The sequence below is a fragment of the Lygodium microphyllum genome, chromosome 29, assembly GCF_053477565.2.
Source record: "Lygodium microphyllum isolate KBCC chromosome 29, Lygodium_microphyllum_v1.1.10, whole genome shotgun sequence".
NCBI classification, from domain to species: Eukaryota; Viridiplantae; Streptophyta; class Polypodiopsida; order Schizaeales; family Lygodiaceae; genus Lygodium; species Lygodium microphyllum.
The window spans coordinates 31354982-31378790 of NC_141163.1; the positions used below are offsets into that span (position 1 = coordinate 31354982).

General features: G+C 39.0%; 2 pseudogenes; both read right to left on the bottom strand.

The window, feature by feature from the left end:
- Positions 1–10521: 10521 nt before the first annotated feature.
- On the bottom strand, positions 10522–11343 carry LOC148010502 (uncharacterized; annotated as a pseudogene).
- Positions 11344–12905: 1562 nt separating this feature from the next.
- LOC148010503 (uncharacterized) lies at positions 12906–15008 on the bottom strand (annotated as a pseudogene).
- Between the last annotated feature and the right edge of the window lie 8801 nt (positions 15009–23809).

Genomic DNA, 23809 nt, shown 5'->3' on the forward strand with positions numbered 1-23809 from the left:
CTTTTCAGTGAAGTGTCAATATCATTCTCCACATACACAAGATTGTGTTTATGAGTCCAAGTCTCAATCTTGGAACCTAATTCACTTGTGTAACAAACAGTGTCTTTGTCTTCTCCATCATGAGTCCACACTTCTCATTTCATCCTCCATAGCTTCCGGTTTTGCCATGCTCTAGATCCCGCATTTCTCACAGGCATGACAAAATATAGGCGTGGCGCCTATCAAAATATAATCCATAAATCGAATACTCGCTATCCTCCAATGCTTTTCTTCGCCACTATTGCTATCTCTACACATCAACTGAAGCATTCACAATCGTTAGTAAAATAATACAATTAAACCGACAAAAGTGAATACCTAGCAGTCTTCAGCTATATAAATAAATCAACTGGTTAAAAATAAATCCTAACCTTAATTTATTACGAGTGCGCACTCTAAACTCATAAACGTTTATTAATTTAATATGCATTTTACGGAATCACCCGCTATGGAATCACCCATATACACACTAAATTAATGAAACACCCGAAAAGGACAGGCGTCCCCATCAACTTCTCGCACAAAGAATCCACTTTGTGTATGAGCCCCGATCATCAAAGTTTACGGAATCCACCGTAAAACCTCACGGAATCCACCGTGGCACGGAATCCACCATGAAATATGCCTCCTGGCATCATACCCCCGGGGTGGGATAGCAATTGATCTCAATTGCTATTAGCTCAATGTGGAGCTAACAGAGTGGAGAAAGCATTTAAGTCTCTAGCGTGCATCCATTGTGCTTCCTCTACAGGATGGTTCTTAAATTTAACTAGATATCTAGAATATCTTCGGCTAGTTCTAGTGGTCATAAAATCAGTGTCTATGATAGCTTTCGGTTCAAGTATTTCAGTCTCTTCCTCTAACAAAGGTGGGTTTTCATAAATAGGGTGTACAGGTAATTGGCCTCTAAAATGTCTTAACAAACTAATGTGAAATGTGTTGTGAATTTTCCAATGAGGTGGTAATTCTTACTTGAATGCATTGTCGTTAATTTTATGAATGATCCTAAATGGTCCATAGAATCTAGGGGCTAATTTGACAACTGGGTGTCTATCTACACTTTGTAGTCTACGTTTTTCTATTCTCAACCAAACATAGTCATCAATTTTGAAATTCATTGCTTGTCTTTTCTTATTGGCTTGTTTGGTATATGATTGCTAGGCTTTAGCAATCATATCTTTAACCTCATTAAAAATAGTATTATGCATATTAGCAATATCATCAGCACTTTGAATTCTATTTGACAAAGATGCAACAGGTGTAGATAATCTATATCCATAAATCACTTCAAACGGTGCTTTCTTTGTAGATGTGTGTGGTGTATTGTTATATGCAAACTGTAATAAATGCAAATGTGTGTCCCATGTCTGAGGTTTAGAGATAGTATATGCACGTAAGAGATCTAAAATAGTGCTATTAGTGACTTCTGTTTGTCCATTAGTTTCAGGATGAAATACAGATGAGAAATCAATCTTTGTGCCTAGGTTAGTAAACAGAGTAATCCAAAAGTTGTTACAAAATCTAGAATCACGATATGAAATAATAACTTTTGGCAATCCATGGTTAGTGAAAATAGTTTTCAAAAACAATTGTGCTGCTTGTGATGCTGTTAAAGTTTTCTTACATGGAATGGAATATGCTTGTTTACTAAATCTATCTACGACTGTCCAAATCATATCATGGTTAGATTTAGTATTAGGTAAACCAGTAATGAAATCCATAGAAATTTGTTCCCAAGGTTTAGATGGAATAGACAAAGGCATAAGTATTCCATATTGTTTACCATGATGTCTCTTAACTCTTTGACAAATCAAACATTCAGAAACAAAGCTAGATACATCAGTGTCCATATGCGGCCAATAAAAATCTTCAGTTAATGTACGTAAAGTAGATATGATACCTCTATGACCTTGATATGGGGGACAATGAATCTCATTCAAAACAAAAGATTGGAATGGAATTGTAACACACAATCTCTTTTCATAAAACATAAATCCATCATTATATAACAATGAATCAATAGGAATCAAGTTATTTTGAACTAATTTATTCCAAATAGCATGAAAAGTAATATCTTGATGATAAGTATCTTTCATAGCAATCAAAGAATCAAAAGATATAACAGAAATGTTATGAATAGCAGGTCTTCTACTTAATGCATCAACCCCACTACATTTTCTTTTCTGGGTTGGTATTGAATGATAGGATGAAAACTTTGAATAAAGGATGCCCATTTGATATGTCGGTCAGAGATTTGGGGTTGGCTAAGTAAATGTCTAATACTTTGCTGATCGGTCTTAATCATAAATTCTGAACCCATTAAGTAGTGTTTCCACTGTCTTAATGCTTGTACAACTGCTAATAGTTCTTTGTCATATGTGGAATATTTCAGTTCAGAGGGTTTCAACTTACAACTAGAATAGGCTATGGGATGATTATCCTGCATAAGTACGGCTCCTATTCCTGATCCACTAGCATCGGTCACTACTAGAAAGAATGGTCTATTAAAATCAGGCAAATGTAGGACAGGGGCATGGGTTAATGCATGTTTCAATAAATCAAAGGATTTCTGTTGATTTTCGGACCAATGATAGACAATTCTTTTCTTCAAAAGTTTAGTCAGTGGTAAAGCAAGTAAGGAAAAATTACGTACAAACTTCCTATAGAAACTAGTAAGACCAAGGAATGAGCGTAACTCATGCACGTTTTTAGGTACAGGCCAATTCAATATTGCATCTATTTTCTTAGGATCAACTTTAATTCCATCAGATGATACAATATGACCTAAATACTCAATTTTTGTTTTAAAGAATTCACTCTTTTCAGGGTTTGCATACAATTGATTATCTTTTAATAACTGGAAAACCAATGACAAATGCTTATAATGTTCTTTCTCATTTTGACTAAACACCAAAATATCATCAAAGAAGACAATTACACAATACTGATATTTCAGAAATATACGATTCATCATTCTACTAAACGTAGCAAGTGCATTAGTCAATCCAAATGGCATCACTAAAAATTCGTAATGACCAAACTGTGTTCTAAATGCAGTCTTGAATATGTCAGACTTATCTAGTGTCACCTGATGATAACCAGACTTAAGGTCTATTTTACTAAATATAGCAGATCCTTGCAGTTTGTCCATAAGGTCATCAACTCTAGGAATGGGATACCTATTCTTTACAGTGATCTTATTTAAAGCTCGATAGTCAATGCACATACGATAGGTATTATTCTTTTTCTTGACTAACAGAACAAGTGCTCCAAATGGAGAACTACTAGGTCTAATCAATCCTCTATTTAGTAATTCCTCAACTTGACTCTGAATTTCTTTTTGCTCTATCTGGTTATGCCTATATGGTGCTTTGCAAGGTGGTTGTGTGCCAGGGATCAAATCTATCTTATGGTCTTCTGGACGTGAAGGAGGTAAACCAGATGGTAGGTCTTCGGCAAAACAGTCTTTAAAATGTGCAAGAAATTCTTTATGTCTAGGATGCATATGATTATCTTTTACTTGTAGTTCATTCACCCAAATGAGATAAGATTTACTGCTCTTGCGTAATGCACGTTTAGCTTGAGTATGCGAAAGCAGTGGAAAAACATTAGATGCATGCATACCATATAATGTAATAGATTTTCCTTGAAAATTTATATGCATTGAATGTGTGGAATAGTCTATATTTGGGTTATGCTGATGACGCCAACGCATACCTAAAATAATATCACTCGACTGTAATGGAACAACTAGAAAATTTCTTCTTTCAGTGTATTGACCAATTTGAATCTCTAAGTCATGCACTTCCTGTGTACCATTATACCTAGTGCGTAAGAATGCTGCTTTGATGCGATAATGTGTAGGTACAGTCTGTAACTTCAATTCCTTTACTAATTTTGCTGAAATAAAATCATGAGTGCTACCGTCATCATGCAAAATAATCTTTTCCTTTCCATGCACCAAACATTTCATAGTCAATAAAGAATGTGGAGTTGGCATACCTGGTAAAGTATCCGAAGTAGTAGTAGTGTCGTCCTCATCTTCTGTGAAATCAGGCATATCTTCATGTTCGTCTTCGTCCATTGCTCCAAGATAGTTGATATGGGCAGGTGGCTTCTTCGAATGGCAATTTGCTGCTAGATGTCCAGGCTGGTGGCATTTATAGCATACTATAGGTTTGGCTTTGGTTACATTGTTTGCAATGGCAGGAAGTCTAGGTACATTAGGATTTGATTGTGGAATAGGCTTAGGGTTTTGATTGACATTGGATGGTAAAGCAGGTGGTTTTGCCCAATTTTTACGGAAAGATGATGAAGAGAAATGACCTGGATTAAATCTTCTAAAATTGGAATTGAATTGCTTAGATCCATAGTTACCATTGGCTTGGAATTGCTGTGGACGTCCGTCTCTACCTCGTAGCTTGTCTTCAGTGTCGTGAGCTAGTGAAATTGCATCTTCAAGAGTAGCAGGCTTGAACATGTTAACTTCAGCGTAGTAATGCCCAAGTAGTCCAGACATATACTTGCGCTTGTGTGTCGCTTCAGGCACGTCTTCAAGCATGCGTAGCTAGAGTAGTGCATTCCAAAAACGCTCTGTATACTGAGGAATAGGCTCATGATCCCGTTGTTGAAGAAGATCCCATTGCTTAATAGCTTTCTCATGAAATTGTGGAGGAAGGAAATTCTGCATGAACTTCTTCTTGAAATTCTCCCAAGTAGCAGGACAATCTATACTCTTGCGTACTACAGTTCACCAAAGAGATGCTCTGTCCACTAAATGATTAGTGACACACTTGATTTTATCTTTTTCTGCATAGGTTTCCTCATGGAAATAGTCGTCAAACTGACTAATGAATGCTAGAACAGTTTTTCCTTCTCGTATGCCATTGAAAGTACGGAATTTGAAACTTCTTTTACTTATCTTTGATTCCTTGTGGATGGTTTGAGCTTGAGAGTTGCGTCGATGGTACATCGGATAAGATCTTTAGATTGAGGTTCTTCTTTGTCGGTAGACGCTCTTTGTAAATTTGCCAGTTGAACTTGCAATGCTTGCCTAGCCTTTCGTTCTTCATCCAATTGCATCATGATTAAGTCCAGCTTTTGCTCCATCGTAGGTTCAGGTAGGTTGCCTTCAGCCATTAAATCGTCCGTATGTGGTTCCGTCATCCTGCAAAACTCAAAAGACCTTTCTCACTCAAAATCAAGTTAGCAGGATGAGCGTAGCTCAAGTTCGGGAATACAAGGCTTATGTGTTTTTGGGTATAGCTTACACAATCTTCGAAAACTCTGAGTTTTATCCTTCTTCGTATGCTGAAAATGCTTCAGCAAACCTGCGTATGGGTAGAGTACCTTCTAATGAACAACTTTGCAATTCGGAGTTTCTGCGCAGGAACAGCCCTTCTATGAGTTTTGAGCACAAGTCAGTTCTGACTCCAGTTGACTTGTTTGACTTGCAGAGTTGCAGACTTATGTGACTTGCAGAACTTAGTCGATTTATGGAACTTGCAGTATTTCAACTTGATAGACATGCCAAATCTGACTGACTGTGTGTGACCTGTGTGGCTTATGACTTAGCTTAGTTATGGGACTTATGTCTTACTAAGCCCAATGTAATTTTGAGGTATTGCGGCATGTTGACGTCGCGTTTGAAGACGTCGAGTGCATATTGACGCCGCCCGAATGGAAATTTTGGGTATTAAGCTTTTTAAAGCTTAATATTAAGCTTTATAACTTTTGATTTTTAAGCTTTTAGGCTTATAGTCATGAAACTTAGCTCTGGTTTTTGACGACTTGTATGTGAGGATGTAGGAGTGGTCCTCCGCCTCTGTAGACCGGTCCTTCGTGATCCGATGATGGAAACAGGGGTTCTTGATCGCCAGAAGTCTGCTTGTATCGACGATTCACGATGAGATTGACCGTAGAGCCCGATCGTTCCAGGAGCTCCGCCTTCGCACGAGATGGGTAGCGATTGGAAGCTCTTGATCTCAGCTTCCTCTGATACCACTGGTGCGCAGATCGGATGCTGTACGCTCGCGTAGTGAATGGTAGAAGGTCCCCAAGAACAATGGAACTCTACTTTTTGCACAAATTACAAGGTAAAAAGCATAAACGACAAGAGCAAGAGACCAATTGGGTGCAATCTCCCCCCATGCCTTGTGTGAGCGCTCCACAAAGCATGTATTTTATGTATATTTCATCTTCAAGCTCAAATAATAGCCCAAATTACAAAATAGCAAGCTTTTAGCTTTTGAGTTTGCTTTTACACAAAAATAGGAATAAAGCTAATGGACGGTGCCCAAAGAGTCTGGCACGCCCAATACAATGTCCAAATAGAAATAACATAATCGTGCGCCCATGCGCATACAAAATAATAATAAATAATCGATGCCTCAATAAATAGGCATGACAAAATATAGGCGTGGCGCCTATCAAAATATAATCCATAAATCGAATACTCGCTATCCTCCAATGCTTTCCTTCGCCACTGCTGCTATCTCTATACATCAACTGAAGCATTCACAATCGCTAGTAAAATAATATAATTAAACCGACAAAAGTGAATACCTAGCAGTCTTCAGCTACATAAATAAATCAACTGGTTAGAAATAAATCCTAACCTTAATTTATTACGAGTGCGTACTCTAAACTCATAAACGTTTATTAATTTAATATACATTTTGCGGAATCACCCGCTATGGAATCACCCATATACACACTAAATTAATGAAACGCCCGAAAAGGACAGGCGTCCCCATCAACTTCTCTCACAAAGAATCCACTTTGTGTATGAGCCCAGGTCATCAAAGTTTACGGAATCCACCGTAAAACCTCACAGAATCCACCGTGAAATATGCCTCCTGGCATCATATTTTTACCATGATGCATTAGAAAGGCAGATTACCTTTTGGAAGGATGGTAAAATCCATGCTCAAGAGATAGGTTTACCTCTTGCTTTGAACATCAAGAAAGAGGGAATGCAAAAATTGTCGGAAAAAATGGATTCATGGAACGCATATGCACTAGTAGATGCTGCCACCTTTGGTTTGTAGATAGAGAAAATACTTGAAAAGGTTATTGTTATCCTAAAACCCAAAGAATGAATTAATACATGTAGGAAGAAGCATCCGAGACATGATTGGTTGGGACTCACTAGTTGATTCTTACTTATTGTATGTGTACTTGACTAAGGTGCAGAATATAGATGTGATTGGGAAGATAAGAGAAAGAGAGATGAAGACATTGCATGGACATCAAAGAGGGTGACACAAATAATTTTTGAGCAGCCAAAGGCTTTAGTGCAGCCTACTTCTAAGCATGTAATTGAGGATGAAGCACAAGAAAGAAAGCAAGATAGAATGAAAAAGGGTAAGCAACCAAGCTACAAGCTACGATCTGACATAGAGACTACAACAAATATTAAAAAAGTGCTTGAAGAGTGTATTCTTAATAGCAGAGTGGAATTCACACTTGGTAAGATTATTGGTATTGCTAAGCGTGGGTTTTCCAATGAAATCATTGACATTGTAAAGAGGAAGAGACAATTTCTTGGTGATCTGACTAATGCTTTGATGTAGGTAGAAGAGAAACCCAATTTGCAAGGCACATGGGTTGATTATGAGAAAAATGCATGTGTTGTTTTGGAGAAGACTGATGTTGTAAATCAATGGGTTGAGGGTAAAAATGATGATGTAGTGAGACTAAAATTTCAATTCTTTTCAACAACACTCATATGAAAGTTAGGCAAATGTAGTTGTAGTTAAGGTTGGGGAGAGTGAGACTCTATATGTTGCTTTGACCATGGATCAAAAATTAATGTAATGACTCACAGTTTGTATGAAAATGGTGTATGGCCTATTGACATAGATCATGGTTGGAGGATGTGGATTACAAATAACCCCTTGAGAGATCTATATGCTGCATGTCTTAATGTAAGAATAACTTAGGGATGTACAAGAAGGGCAATATTTCTTTGTGCAAGATAGTTCTTTGTATCCAATGATTTTGGGACAGCCGTACATTACAGTAATTCTTATGGAGACAAAGGTATTGGATGATGACTCAGATTATGCTAGAGTCACAACCACCATAAGGGAGAGATAGTTGATTACTCTAAGAAAATGTTTCGAGTGGTGTAGGTAGTTCTGCATTGCTCTCAATCCCGGGAAATGTGTCTTTGGAGTGCCCAATGGATTGTTGTTAGTAGGCAATGTGGTTAGCTTGGTTGGTAAACTGATCTTGAAAAGATAAAGGTTATCATTGCCATGAGCTCGCCATGTAGTTCTAAAGAAGTGCTTAGCTTTTTATCGTCAATTGGATATTATTGACACTTTATTAATGCAGTGGTTTGAGAGGATATTGCCATTGATGAATCTATTGTCCTATAATTGTCTATTTGTTTGGAGTGATTCGTGCTACCAAGTATCCTTCAAGGATGTGAAGCAAGGATTGGAAAAAGCACCAGTCCTCCTAAGCACCTAAAAGGGGTGAGATATTTTATATATTTTCAGTGGCTATGATGTATAGTATCAGCTATTGTTTAGCCCAAATTTGGGAGGAGAAGTGGTACCATCTAATTGCGTTTGCTAGTCGCAAATTGGGGGTGTCAATAATTAGTTATACCTACATGGAGAAACTGTGCCTTGGGATGGTCTTTGCAATGAATAAATTTAGACACCACACCTTGTATGAAAAGGTAGTATTCTATAAAAAGGCAGAGGGGTTGAGGCTATTGTTGAATAAGTTGCAGCCTAATTGCCTAGCGAAGTGGTTGATCACTTTGCAGGAGCTTGATTATGAAATTAGGATTAAACCGTCGAAGTTGCAGAGCATCGTTGAATGTCTTGTGGATTTCAGGGAGCTAAAGGAAGCCTTGGCTGAAGGTAGCGACCTTGAGAGTCTATTCAAATTGATACAGTCTCCATTCCATCCTGGTATCCTGCCATGATGCACTATCTATCCATAGGATAGGTTGGAGTCACTTTGTTGAACGCTGAAAAGAGGAAAATTAGGCATCAAGCCTTGAAATTTTCCTTGATTGTAGGAACACTATATCGGCAAGGGGTTGATGATGTTTATCACTGATGTGCTATGCATGATGAGGTTCCATTTATCTTGGAAGAGTGTCATGACTCCACTTGTGGAGGGTACTTTTCTCGAAAATTGACTGAACAGAAAACTTTGAGAGCCAGATACTAGTGGCCATGATGCATTTGCATGCATCAAGAGATATGATATATGTCAGAGACATGACAATAGAGAGATTAAGAAGTGCCCACTGACTTCTGTCATGGCTATACTACCATTTGAGAAGTAGGGCATTGATTTTCTTGGATCTATACATCCCTCATCAACTACACGAAAGTGCTATATCATTGTGGCAATAGACTATTTCATGAAGTGGTCTGAAGCTTGCACTATGATGAAGGATAATGCCAAGAAAATGGCTAGCTTTATTTTGGAATAGATTATTTACCATTTTGGTCCACCTAAGAAACTTTTGTCTAACTGTGGGACACATTTTTTAAATAAAGTGATCGAGGATTTGACATAAACTTTGAAGATTAAACATAATAAGATCACACCTTACAATCCCCAAGCTAATGGACAAGTAGAGAGTACCAATAAATAGCTTGTGGGGATTTCAATCAATTGAAGGTAAGTGTCATTGGGATAAGAAGTTGTATGTGGCTGTTTGGGCTTATAATACGACATTTAAAAGAGCTACATGCCATACCCCTTTTAAATTAGTATATGGGAAAGAGTGTGTTCTATGTTTGGAGTTGAGCTGCCTATAATAAGGTTTGGCTTCGATTTCAAGCCTTGTTGCATCAGGAAGTGGGGAAGAAGCGAATGAAAATGCTTTACGATCTTCGGACTAAGAAGTATAAATTTACTAAGGATCAATTGGTCTTATATTATGATGCCCATTGTGAGCTCTTTTATGATGCCCATTGTGAGCTCTTCCTAGGTAAGTTGCAACCCAAATGGGAGGGATTTTATTTTTGCGGGCTTTCATTTTCATTCTTTTCTAATCAATCCCTTTTTTTCGAGCTTTTTCGTGCAATATATCCATTCTGCATATAAATATCTCTTTGCAGCATACCCCACATGGAAATATCTCATGTCATGTGTGGTTTGCAAGTATACATTCATAACAGGATTACTAATTCACAGTCATACTACTTGTGGGCATAAAGTGACACAAAAAGAAAATAGAAATTATTCACTCTTACTTAAGGAGTACGACACGTTGCATTTACATGAACACGCATCAAGAAAACAAAACCAACGAAAAACTAGTAAAATATACGTGTCAAATAGTCGCAAGGTACACTCTCCTAAAAACAAATCAAAGATCCCAATGCATGTAATCTCTTAGACAAAATCGGGCATAGTCATATGACAAAGTGTATAATAAACATATAAAAGTAGTAACAAAATGAAATGTCTAGAGTCTCTCGAAAAAAACACACACACTCTCTCTCAGCATGGTACCGGTCCACACACTATGGTGGACAAACACTCCCCATAAAGCACATCATCTATTTCTAGCCACATGCAATGTCTCATCTCCTCTGCACTGGCCCGCGCCAAACCACCACACCCCGCAAACACATCCAAAACATAGTCGTAGCACTTCGTAAATGTAGCCAGTAACCACCTAACCATATCACCAATCAAGATACAGAATCTTTGCGGCCATGCAAGTAGAAACAATGAAAATACCATACAAGGTAACCTGAGAGCAAAAACATGCAAGACTACTTACCGATAGAAAAGATGAGACCTCTCTGCTCCGCCTCTGACAATGACACCATCGACGTCCATGGGAAAGACACAATCATCTAGCATGTAGCTACGATACGCTGGAAACAATCTCTCTGAAATCTTCTCCCCAGCCTCTGTGTTGTAGCAAGGCACAACATGACCAGCACGATGCCAAAGACACACAGTAAGATCAAGTACCTATTCACGAGTGGAAATAGAATAAGTGATCCATGTTTTTATTTAAAGCATGTAACACAAACTTTATTTAGAACATACAACCATACGTTCAACGTATCCAACTTTGTTATCTTACCGCCTCTCTAGTAACGGGATGTCGATAAGCCTTGGAGTCACACGAGTGTCCAAGTGCGGTGAAGCACAAGCCCCACTCTTGCTGCATCCGTAATAAACTCACCTATATGCTTTGCTAAGCACATAGTGACTAAAAATCCCTGGTCGGCCATATACTCGTGAAGCAAGGTCCATACAACCCATAACTAGACCCTTTGAGAACGTGTTCCACTTGGGAATAGTCATGCCCTCTAAAAACAACATTGGTGTTATGATATATGAGAAGTGAGTTTGATGTAAACCTTGTGTGATAGAAAGCATAACTTATCCAATGGGATGGGACCTAGAGCATCCACAAGCAAGCTCGTAGGAAAATCCGCAAATATCAATCGAGCCACCTCTTGACATGGAACTCCATCTTTGCTATAAAGATGCATCTTTTGTGTTGCAAAAAACTTGTTGATACTATACACAAAACAACATAGTCATTAATGCAAAGTAAACGATGATGCAATGCTATATGCAACATGTAAATTGATGTTCTTGCAATATGTAGTTGTCATGTCTACCTATCAAGGGCAAATCTATCAATTTGGGTCACATCCACTAATAGAGCATCGACATATGTTTGATATTGGAACCGTGCAACAATTATTTCAAAGTAATTTATTTTTAATAATCATACATGACTATTCTTCATGGGCAACCAATAAAGCACATGAATTTCAAGTTAATATAAGACTTCTCACCTACTAAATGGGTCATAAGTCGCCTCTCCCAATTCTCTCGACCAAGAGATGACTCTGCAACAAAGGAGGTGGTGGGCGCCATAGAGGAATCTGGCACATTTTTTCTCCCTGGATCTATAGAGGTGTCTAGTTCTCCCATAAGCCCTTTGCCTCTCTTGTCAACAATGCTAGCAAGGGGTGTAGTAGTGGCTCTGGTAGTAGCTTCAATAGCATGTGCATTACCTTGAGTACCTTGGGTGGCATGTGTAGCATCCTTGCTAGCTTCACTAGCCTGAGTACTTCCTTCTGCACCTTTGGTATCCTTGGTTGCTTGCTCCTCTACAGTGGTGGGTGCGGTAAGTGGTTCATGAGTATCAACTTCCTCCTTGAATCCTACATAGTATCATTCACCCTTAGATTCCCATGCATGAGCACAAAAACTATTGCTACAAAAGCAACGAGATGTTTACATAGATTGAAGTACTTACTCTCATGCAGATCTTTCTCTTGCTTAGGGATAACCCCCATAGGGTAATCCAGCCACCAAGGGAAAACACTTGCCTGCCATGCCGTCAATTTTCTCTCGCGTAATGATGGAGAATACATAGTGTTCTCGTCACGAACATCAATCCACTCTCTTGTGAATTGCGGAGTTGCATCCAGCCTCTTCTCTTCTACACATTGTAGTATCCACCTGCAACATTCTTGCCAATTACGCAAGCAAATGCATGCAATCTAATATGAAAATTAGACACACAATCTCCTTTATATAAGACAATAGTTTTATAATAATAAACCAACCACTCAACCTCGAGCTTGTACGTGGAGCTTAGAATAGAAAAATCAATAACATAAATAGGCTTTCAAGTGCCATTATATCTACTACATAATGATCATAGTAAACCAACCACCTAGGCTTTTACTTGAAATTTAAGATGAAGAGTTTACAAGTAATGTTCCTTTGATCAAAGCGGGTGTTTTAACGTTCAAAATAGAAAAATAGTTTTGATGCTAACCTATAAATCACACATTTGGCTGAAAACGTAAGCTCTGGCATCTTCTTTGCAACATTTGAAGATTTCACTCCATCCAAGAGGTGTACAAAAGCCTACACAAGTTTCACAAGTGCTTAACATTAGCACATATACATTTTAAGAAAGAACTTAAGAAAGCAATATGAATGCACTACATTGAGTCAACCTACATGACATGATTCTTCATGTTAAGCTTAAAGAAGTCCTCAAATGAATCTGGTAGCTGTGGACCTTCTACTTGTATCCTTTCAATCTGAAGCAGTGCCTCTGAATGCAAGTGAGCCCAATATGTCTCTTTCTTCATATAAACCCAAAAGAGCTTATAATCACCAAAATGCGGGTATTGGGGGTCTTTGGCCTTTGTGAGACTCATAAGATGCAATAATATTTTTTTCCTGTGATGCACAACAATATATGCAAATAGAAAGCATTGAAGAAAAAAGCATCACATACACACAACTTGCGTTATATATACAAATTTCCTTTCTACAGGGATTTTTGAGCTTGTGAGACAATACAACTTGTCTCTTGTGATCTTGAGCATGCTTGCATCATCCCACTTTAGCCCAAATAACAACTTAAAGAACTCATCACCATTTTGGGGATTAGCAATGGATAGGTACTTGTAACCCCTATCCTTAAGGCGCTCCTCTTCCACCCTTGTAGCCTTCTCCAAACGTTTCTTCCTCTCTACCTCATCTAGACCAAGAGCCTCAAGCTTCGCAGTTTCTTTTGAGATGAAGACATGAAATTCATCCTATCATTCCAAAAAAAAAAACTAAATTAGAGATAGAAAAGCACATCTCATACAAGTGAGCCATAGATAGAAAATCACCTTCCATACAAGCTGAGATATTAAACCGCAAGGAGAGTTATACCATGGAGAAACACCATGATAAAACCTTGCCTCTATACTCATCTCAACCTCAGCCCACTTCCTCATGGCTGGACTCAATCTATCTAGAATGGAGTCTTTGTTTGCAGTATCAAACTTTTGAAACATATACACCTCATGCGCAATATTTGGAGTAACATGAGCTCTAGAAATACTATTGAAAACAAACAGAAGCATAATATGAGAATGTAAGTGTAACATATTACAAAGAGGAGCATAGTTAAAGGAAGAAGACTTACGCGTTGGTGGTGTCTAGTGCGAGTAGTAGCTCTGCTTCCTTCGCCTTTGGCACCTCAATGAATTGGCACCGTACACTAACATGGTAGTGAGCATAGTCGGAGTACTCTGTAATTGAAAACCAACTAACATAAGAATGGGATACAAACATTCAATACTTGCATGTATAGTGGACAACTTACTTTCTTTGATGCGTTTCCACCATGTTTTAAGCCTGTGGTTTCCATCCCAAACCAAGAACTTTTTACCCTTAAGGTCTTGCCACTCTCTTCCAAGAGCCCTCTCAAAGTCCTCATTTCTTTGATGCCATATTGGACCCCATTCATCTAGATTGCTGGCTGTCACAGACATGGTCTCCCCTCTCGGACCTTCAACTGACACAAGGAAGTGTCCCATAGTCTCAAGATAATGAGTGGAATCAAAGGAAGGAATCAACCACTAGGCATCATTCGTAGCAAATCTGACTGCCTCATGAGCTACCAATCTGCAAAGAGGCACAAGAGGAGGCAACTTCCTCTTTTTTATATAAAATTGACTCAGCACATCCTTCATCAAGCCTAGAGAGACTTGCTTGCCTAAGTTCCTTGAGTGCTTCTTTTCTTTTTCATCATCATTCTCCCCTTGATCACTATCACCACTCACCTCTTCTTTGTCATCTAGACTATCATGCTGCACATTAGTCTCTGTAGGAGTAGATATTAATAAGTAACAATAAAAAACAGTAGCATTAAACCAATCATATATAATGGGTAGACAATATATACATAGATAAAACAATACATAACAATGAACAAACAGTCATATGTAAATGAAATGGACATATAAGTGACTACCTGTGTGCTCCACAACCCCATCAATTGTATTGGAGTCCCCATCCACTTGTGCTTCGTCATCAATGAAGACACATCTTTTTGGACCACGTCCTTTCTTTGTTGAAGGAGTGTCCACTGCTCTCAAACGTGATGATGCTTCTTGCTCTAAGATCCGCCCAGGAACACATCCTGAACGTAGCTTCATACAGACTTCACGGCTACTATGAGGTTACACACATTTCTTTCTCTTTCTAAGCACTCTTTTAGGTGCCATAACTTTCTCTCCACTTGCAAATAGATACACAATCAACCTCTTTAAGCTTAATAACCCCGTTTTTTGTTATCTCATGATACAAAATGAACCTCTTAAAGTTAGAAAATTCATGAATGGTGCTTGTGCAAGGTGCTAAATGCCTCTAACTATGAAAATGCTCATGAAAGTATTCGTACAATTAGCCTTTTCTCATTGTTTGGATTTAACTAAAGTATATAAGCTATGGAAAAACTGAATGTGACTGACCTTTGGATAAGAGTATTTCATGAAGATATTGTATTTAATAGCACTTACTTTGTTAATTAAGGTGGTGAAGGATAGGGACTAACGGATGTCTTATGGATCCATGAATCACCACTATGTTGATAGACATGTTTACTATTTATAAGACCTTTATTTTGAAGGAATTAATGCTATAGGAAACATGTGGAATGCTTTGACTATTGAACTTTAACATTTAGTATGGCTCATGTCTACATAACAAATTTCCCTGAGCTGAATAAAGGGATCATAAGATGTGATATCGTGTGAATGCAGCTTGAATGTCGCTTGCTAGGAACATTTTAAGTCAACAATCCATCCTTTTGAAATGACAAACAGTTCTTCCCAAATATAGTAACACGGTGTTCCTTTTGCTTAGATGATCTAAGTTGTTAGAACATTTTCCATTCTTCATTTGTGGTTCTACCTACTCCACTCGGTAACCCAGTTTTTGGTGATTAGCATCAAACTGGTTTCATTTTCCTCTGGATGATTGACATATTAAAAGTTCACTCATGCTTGTTAAGAAAATATTACAGATGATTGTAGTGGAGGTAGACCTTTCATGGAGTTCCTTAAAGCAGCCAGATACAACAAGACTTTTAATTGAAGCCCACCCATTGTCCGCGTCCACGCGGATGATTGGGAGGCTCCCACCCTCGATGTTCTATCGTCGACTTACAAGACAATTTACAAGCATTTTAAGCCTAATGCAAGTGCTGCGTAAGCGAAATATGCTCGTAAGGGTGAACATGTGCAGGAAAAAATGCGAAGGAAAGCACGCTTAATACACCAAAGCAAAATGCAAAGGAAAGAATGCTTAACACACAATTCTGAACACGAAGCATATTTGAACTAAAGCTAAATACACCAAAAAGAAAATGAGTGCATAAGCCCACCCATCGTCCGCGCGGACGCGGACGATTGGGGGGCTTCAATGTTAAGGATTTGTGCTGAAAAAATGGGATGCACGATGCGGATGAGCTGCATGACGCCACGCATCAACGGAATGACTCCACAAAAGGAGAGAAATGACTCCACAAAACCACGAACACAAGGCGCATTATGCATGTTTTTACATTTTGAATCAGAGAGGCGTACCTCAATAAGGCCGAGCTGATGGGGCGAGAGCTGCGAGCTACAAGCTAATGGGGCAGGAGCTGATGGGGCGAGCTGATGGGGTAGGAGCTGCTAGCCGACACACTATGAGCTGATGGGGCGAGAGCTACGGGGCATTCCTCAAGGGCGGAGCCGTGGGCGAAGGAGGGTCCAAGCTGCAGGTCTACGGAGGAGGGACGCGGGTCGAAAAACACGTGAGAGAGAGTGTGTGTGTGGGGGGGGGGGAGAGAGAGTGTGTGTGTGTGTTGCAAGAGAGAGAGAGAGAGAGAGAGAGAGGGAGAGAAGGGAGAGAGAGAGTTAGTGTCTAAGTCTTTTTGCCTTGGTCTAGCTATATATATATATAGAGAGAGAGAGAGAGAGACTAATAAGCTAGTTAGTCTCTCTCTCGTAAGTTAGCTAGTCTCTGATCGGTTAGTAGTCTACTAGAGTCTATTACTAAGTTTATTAGTATGTTGGCAGGCTCAGTATGTGTATTAGGAGGTTTGTAGGGATAAAAATAGTTAGATATATAGTTAGACACCTAGTTAGCCGTTAAATAATTAGGTAATTAATACAACATAAATAAATCTTAAAAATATTAATTTAATATAATTTTACAACATTATTTTGAAAAACTCATAAATAAGAAGTCTTAATTATGAGTGCATAGTTGGTTATTTAGTTAGATATATAGTCAGAAATGTAGTTGGACGTTGAAAAACTCACAAATAAAAACCTCGCGAAGACAGAAAATGAGAGAATGATAGAGGGCAATAAAGGTGAAGGATGGTGGGTGATTGAGTTGTAAATTTTGCTTTTAATTTCTAATGATTATGCTTATTTATTATTGCTCTTAAATGTCGATGAATGACTGTGGCTCTTAAATTCTGATGAGTGTGCATATTCATTATTTAGTCATCTCTGCTTGTAGTGACAGTTGCTATAGCTTTGAGGTTATTCTAACCCTCTTATAACTTCCTCCATGCCTCCCTTTTTCCTCTACACAGTCATCTGACGGGTGAACTGTTGCCTTCTCTTCATCAAATACACACTGTGAGATCTATTCAGAGTTTTCTTCTCTTCATCAAATACTAACCCACCAAAGGGCATAACATGTCGAGTTTTGCTATTTTGACATAGAGACTAGCCAGTGATTGCTTAGAGCATAGGGTTTCATTAAGAAATGGAGAGGTTCTTTTGAGTGAGTACTACCTACAGAATCTATTGCCTCCAACACAAAAATTCCAGGGGTTGCAAGCCGTCATAGAGAATGATGGTGGAGCAAACAACGTCACCGTGTCTCCAAGATGGGATCATCAAGGGCATGCACACTATCTGATTGATAGTACATTATCAGCCACCTACTCTATCATGCACTCAAATGTCTATGTGTACATCTCTAATAGTATTGAGTCAATAGAAGATGAGATTGACAACTACATTGATTGTACTCCTGGTTGTAGCAATCAACTCCAGTGTGTCTTGACATACCCTCAGATAACAAGAAGGATGTTGATGAAGTAACAATTTCAATAGGTGCATGCAATGACAGAGGGATCCATAAGGATCTACATGACAAGGAGGAGCTATGTGTGGGCAGCCAAAGTGAGGACTTATCTTCTTATGATAACTCCATTGCAGCCTTCATTGAGGAGAAAGCTAGAACGGGTAGATAAAAAAAATTACTAGCGCTCTATGGACCTCCACGAAGGGTGGATGAGCTCCCAATCGAGTATAATGGTACAGTTGCTTTTGAGCTTCTAGCCACACATAGCAAGAAACGAATGATGGGTATGGAACAAAAATATGATGGTCACCTGTGGTCGCGGCCCTCACAAACAAATATGGCGATTGAGTGCACTGTGAGCTTGAGCTATTGTCTTGGAAGTCTTCAATGTCTCAGGATCACTTGTCCTTACTACATAACCGAGGGAAAATACAATGATGTTTTTTTCCATGGTCACTTGGATAGAACCGTGAGCATGGGTTATTCTGCAAGTGAGGGAAACTCCAAGATAACATGTCACTATTGTCAAAATGTTGCTACTTTGCAGCCATTTGCAAATGCATGATCTATTATGTGTTGCCACTGGATCCTACAATGACACGTTTGATGATCCATGTTGGGGAGCATGCTCACAGTGTTCAACAAGGCACAAAGAGGGCAACCCTGGAAAAGGTGCGGAGGCTTGTGAGCATGGTCCTAAAGATTGAAAAGGGAGGCCCACGAAAAATACAGATGCTAGTCGCTCGGTAGATGTTGTTTGAATCTTTAACAAAAGAAGACGAGTCGGAGGCGACTGAGGTGGACCTTAATCATTTTCTAGAAGAAATGATGCCACTTGTGCAGAATAAAGGGTAAGCTTGTGCATTATTATTTTTTGCTTACAATGTATGTCCTGCATTTGAAATAACCATCTAATAAATACATAGGTTCAAAGGCATTGTTTCACAAGAGAGAGCCAAACAAGGTCAGGTGGTTGGTGATGGGTATGACAACATACTTCTTTTGCAAAAACATTGTGTCTTTCCATTTTTCCATGGAAGTAGATTTCCGGGACAAGGTGATGCCAAGGAGAAGTGCTACTTGTTTAAAATGTCCACCAAGGGACTAGCATCAAGGGTGGACTTAGTGAATCGTATGAGGCGAACATGGACTGGAGATTTACGACGTGCATGGGTGCACTTTGATCATACCCATAGGATTGATGGGTGGGCAACTATGTCTTGTTCAGTTTATGATCACGAGTATGTGGCAACATAATTAAAGCTTGTATTGAAATTAAATTTTTGTTAATGAACACTATACTAATGTATCAATCATGAACTAGCATGAGAGCATTACAGGTAATTGCAATATGTGAATTTAAAGAGGAGGACGAAGAGTCTCAAATCTTGTTTTGGAGAAATTTGAATTCTGTCATGGTTCAATGTGGCCATGATCCACCTGACTTTGCTGGATTTATGTCCAATGAGGCAAGTGCGAATTGGATGGCAATAAGGGCTGTGTACAATGGAGGACCTCATAACATAATGGAAGGGAGGGAGCGCTCTTGTCTTTTTCATTGGGAGCGAAGTTTGCAAAAGCATACCAAGAAATTAGTCACTATGGATAAACAAATGCATCACATTGAATTGTGTGAAGCATGGAGGCTAGCAATGACAACTCAACTAGCCTCACTTTAGGCCTCTGCTATCCGAGATTGGTGGGCATGAAATGTAAACAAGCAACACATCAAGGCTTTGGATAGGTGGTTGAAATGGTGGGAGCAAAGAATTGCCCACTGGGGAGGAATTGAATCTCATGTAAGTGTGTCATTTTTTCAAGCTCATTAAGATTTGTTGCACAATGTAGCAATGGGGAGAGCTACTGATTCTATTTTTGGATTTGACTCCGCAAGCTAATAAAAGTCCTTGGGAACATGCTCAAATTCCAAGCATAAAATTATCAGAAAGTGTCCATGCTAGTTGGTTAGCAGGCGAGGGTGGAAAACGAAAGATATCACTTTATGATGCATGTGTTAGTGATGTTTTGAACGCATATATTCAATGTGCAAAGAGGTTGGGCTATACCACATGGAAGTTTATTGGATCTAGGCCTTCTATGGAGTCTTTGTTGGATAGTGCCAGCAAAAGGGAATCCCCAAATCCCACCTTTGTTGCACGTGCATTGCAAGGTGTTGTAGTTGGAAGTCCTTTGTACGAGGAGCCTATAATGCAAGGTGATAGGGAGATTGTGCAAAGAAAAAATAAGGGAGGTGGAGCAACTGTAAGTTCTCATAGACCGGGGTACGTGATGGAGTCAAGGCAAAGGAAAATCAGGGGCAAGCCACGGAGTATACATTTTGACGATGGAAAGATGGAAGAGATATATATCTAGGAGGATGAGGAGATACCAATCAAGCCCTTTGCAAGTGGAGTAAGTGCACCAGATGCGGGAACATCAACCCACGTAGAAGAGGTAGAAGTGGCACAGGAGGAGTGGGATTTACGAAGGACACCACCTAACTGTGTGAGAAAGTGTTTTGGTATGGAGGGTAGAAAGAATTGCAGGAGCAAATTACAAAGTCGGAAAGTGGGGCTAGTCACGCCATGCTTTTGGTCTGAGAGAGCCTATAAGAACAAGGCCATTGCATAATGGATATGGTTCTGTAATCATGATGTCAAGCATACAAACGCTGTGCAGAAACAAGTGATAGCATCACCAATTGTTCCATCTTTGTGGCCAGTTGGATATAGGAACAAATATATCGAAGGAAGAGTGTAGCAGCCTAAGAAAGGCTGGTTTCAAGTTTGCCTGCTTTACAGCACCACCAAGGAATGAGAAGAGCAAACCTCCTATTTCTACAGAATGTGGTTCAAGTGGGAGAAGATGCAAGTGGAGATATGGAATTTCCAAAGATGCACAAAAAAGAATAGAGGCAGCTGGTTGCATGCTTGTGACATTCTTGGAGGAGGTAGTGCAATTTGAGAGACAACATTCAGTATTTCGAGTCTTGACAGAGAGTTGTTATGATGTGCACATCAAAGAAGAGCCTAGGTGCACTTGTCTTGATTTTCAAAAAAGAGAATCTACCCAAAAGGAATTTCTTGCTTGCAAACATATGTATTATGTGTACATGCACATACTTGGCCTTCAACCCAAGGAGCACATGGTCATACATCAGCCTGCACTAACTCCCATTGACCTTGCCTTTGTGTTAGGACAAACACATAAGATATGCCCTGTTATGTAGGAAGCCCAAAGTAAGCATGGCTCATTCATTGTTCTGGCCAACTCATCATCATGCACTTCATTAGGTGTGACATGTCCTTTTTGTTACATGAAGATCAAGGCGTAGCAATCTTGGAACCTTTCTAGATATTGTACTCCTTTTGGGTAATGCAAAACTTTGGAATGTTATTATTTGTTGTGATTATTCAGCACCATTGCTCCCTTTATTGTGAATGGTTTAGTATTCTCCTTGGGAGCTCCCAAATGATGATGCATACATGATGCACAATATATGTTGATGTTAAATAAGAGCAGTAGTGTGTGACATGTCGTTTGTAGAAAGCATCCAAGGTTGTTTCAAAAAGCTCTAAAAATCAATTTCAATTGCAAAAGCACGAAATCAAAAGCTCGCAAAAATAACACACCCCCAAATGAGATGGTTCTTATAAGATTGTTCGTATAGGAAAGAATGGCTCTATAGCCCTTTTAGTGGATTTGCAAGGGGTAGAGTTCAAAACTAAGTAAATTTCAATGAATTGAAGCCCTATTATGTATAAGGGCTAACATTGGACTTGGTGCCTTTGCAGGTCCTTCAGGATCCAGCTTAAACTTGTAGAGGATATCAAGACTATTGGATGGGAAAAATCGCTCCTTATCTTGAGCATCCATATTTAGAGCAGTGTTACCACCAAGGCAAAGTGATTTGGTGGAGTAAGGGTTATCATATTACTGAGTGGCAAGATAGATCTTTTACGTGGGATATTAAGGTCTATTGCTACCATTGTCATCGGGTTCTTACTAGCGTCCCTATTGAGTTCAGTGAAGAAGAAGGAATTGTACTTGTTTTACACACTCTCTCTCGGTTAGAGTTTGATTATCATAAGTATGAGTAGGTTGATTGTTATAGCAGGGAGCATCAATAAAGCCTTGGTTTATACATTATATTTTGATGGAGCTTCTCGAGGACCTGCTAAGCATGCGAGTGTAGGGGTTGTCATTAAAGACCCCTGTCATCGAGTGGTTTTAAAAATGGGAGTGTATTTAGGCATTGCTTTTACGAATAACATAGAAGAATACAAGGCCTTGCTTATGGTGTTAAATCTAGTTAGACGTGGTGGTATTCACCAATTATTAGTGAAAGGTGACTCGTAGTTTGTGATCAACCAATTGAATGAGACTTATAGTGTGAGAGATCCTAGTCTAAAACGTACCATCGCGCAACCTTGGATACCCTTGAGATCTTTGAGGCAATGACTTGCCAGTTGATTCCCTGACAATGGAATCACTTTGCAAGCTCTTTTGCTAATTATGCCTTTGTTGAAGATGTCTTTCTTAAATGTGGTCTTGAGGTGTTTTTACAATTTCATCCTGATTTTTGCCCAGGGCCATTATGGGGACTGCTTGAACTGACATGTCCTATTTTAGTTGCCAATGGTTTGTATGGCATATGAGCTATGTTGCAGATTAACTATCTTTCTATTCTTTCATGGATACATCGGATCGTTCAACGACATATTTGTCAAACATCCCTTGCTATTTATGCAGTGGGTTAGCTAATGATTTGATGTAGGGCTTGGGCAGCCCATCCTCTTGGTCTAGTTTTATTCTTCAATGTGTTTTATGTGGAAACCAAGGGTTTGTTTTCAGTAGTCATATGCTAAATGATGTGCCTTATAGTAATGATTTCATTAGGCCAAGAGAGCCATTTATTTTGTAGTGAAATGGTTTATCTCATTAGACCAAGAGGGCCATTTGTTTGTTTGGTTGAGGTATGGTTAATGGTTTTTGTTTTAGTGCTACATTAAATAGATTCAATGGAGCACTTGGAGGGAGCCTCTTGCTATGCAAAAGCTTTTTGTGGCCAAATCTAGGTGATATCTTTTCTTTACGAGTCCTTTTTCTTTATGCTATATGTGTATATGTATGAGGAGCATTTTTCTTTTGTTGGGGATCGACATTTAAGGTATGAAGTCCTAGGGTTAGGTTAGGTGTATCTAGGGAGGTTTGAGTAGCTGTTCATCTCCTATAAAGACATTGTTGGGCACTTTAAGAGTTGTTTTTGTGAGTAGCCCTAGTGACCCTGTTCTACTAGCTTGCTAGGTAGTTGTTTCTAGGAGTCCCTATTAGTTGTGAGGCAATCAGGAAAGCCAACTAGCCAAATGAAATAGGAAAAAACAATGAGTATATTTGAAAAATATATAATATGGAGGTATGTAAAAAGAGGTTTCAACCCTTAAAATAAAAAAGTAAAGAAAGAAAAAGATTCCAAGAGTAGATAATCATTGCCTTACAAAGGTCTGGTAGGTTCCTAGGGACAAGTCAACTGGGGCCGATGCCTTGTCTTTCTAGGGGTGGCATTTAGCTGGAATAATAAATAAGGATGGTTGAAGCAAAAATATAAGTGAGTGAAAGAAAAAGGATTTAGTGTTTCCTTGTGAGAGCTTGGTAGATTCTTGGGTATTGAGGCAGGACCTGAGGCCAATGTCTGTTCTCCTTGAGTCATAATATACTCAGCTCCCTCCTTTATACATACTCGAGTATAAAGTACTGAAGAAACATGTGGTAGAAGAAAAAATGTGTGACTTTTTATAGACAAGGCTATAGGAGTCCTTGCCTCTAGTAGGAGTTCCTGGTCCAGTTGTCCTAGGTCAGGTAGGCA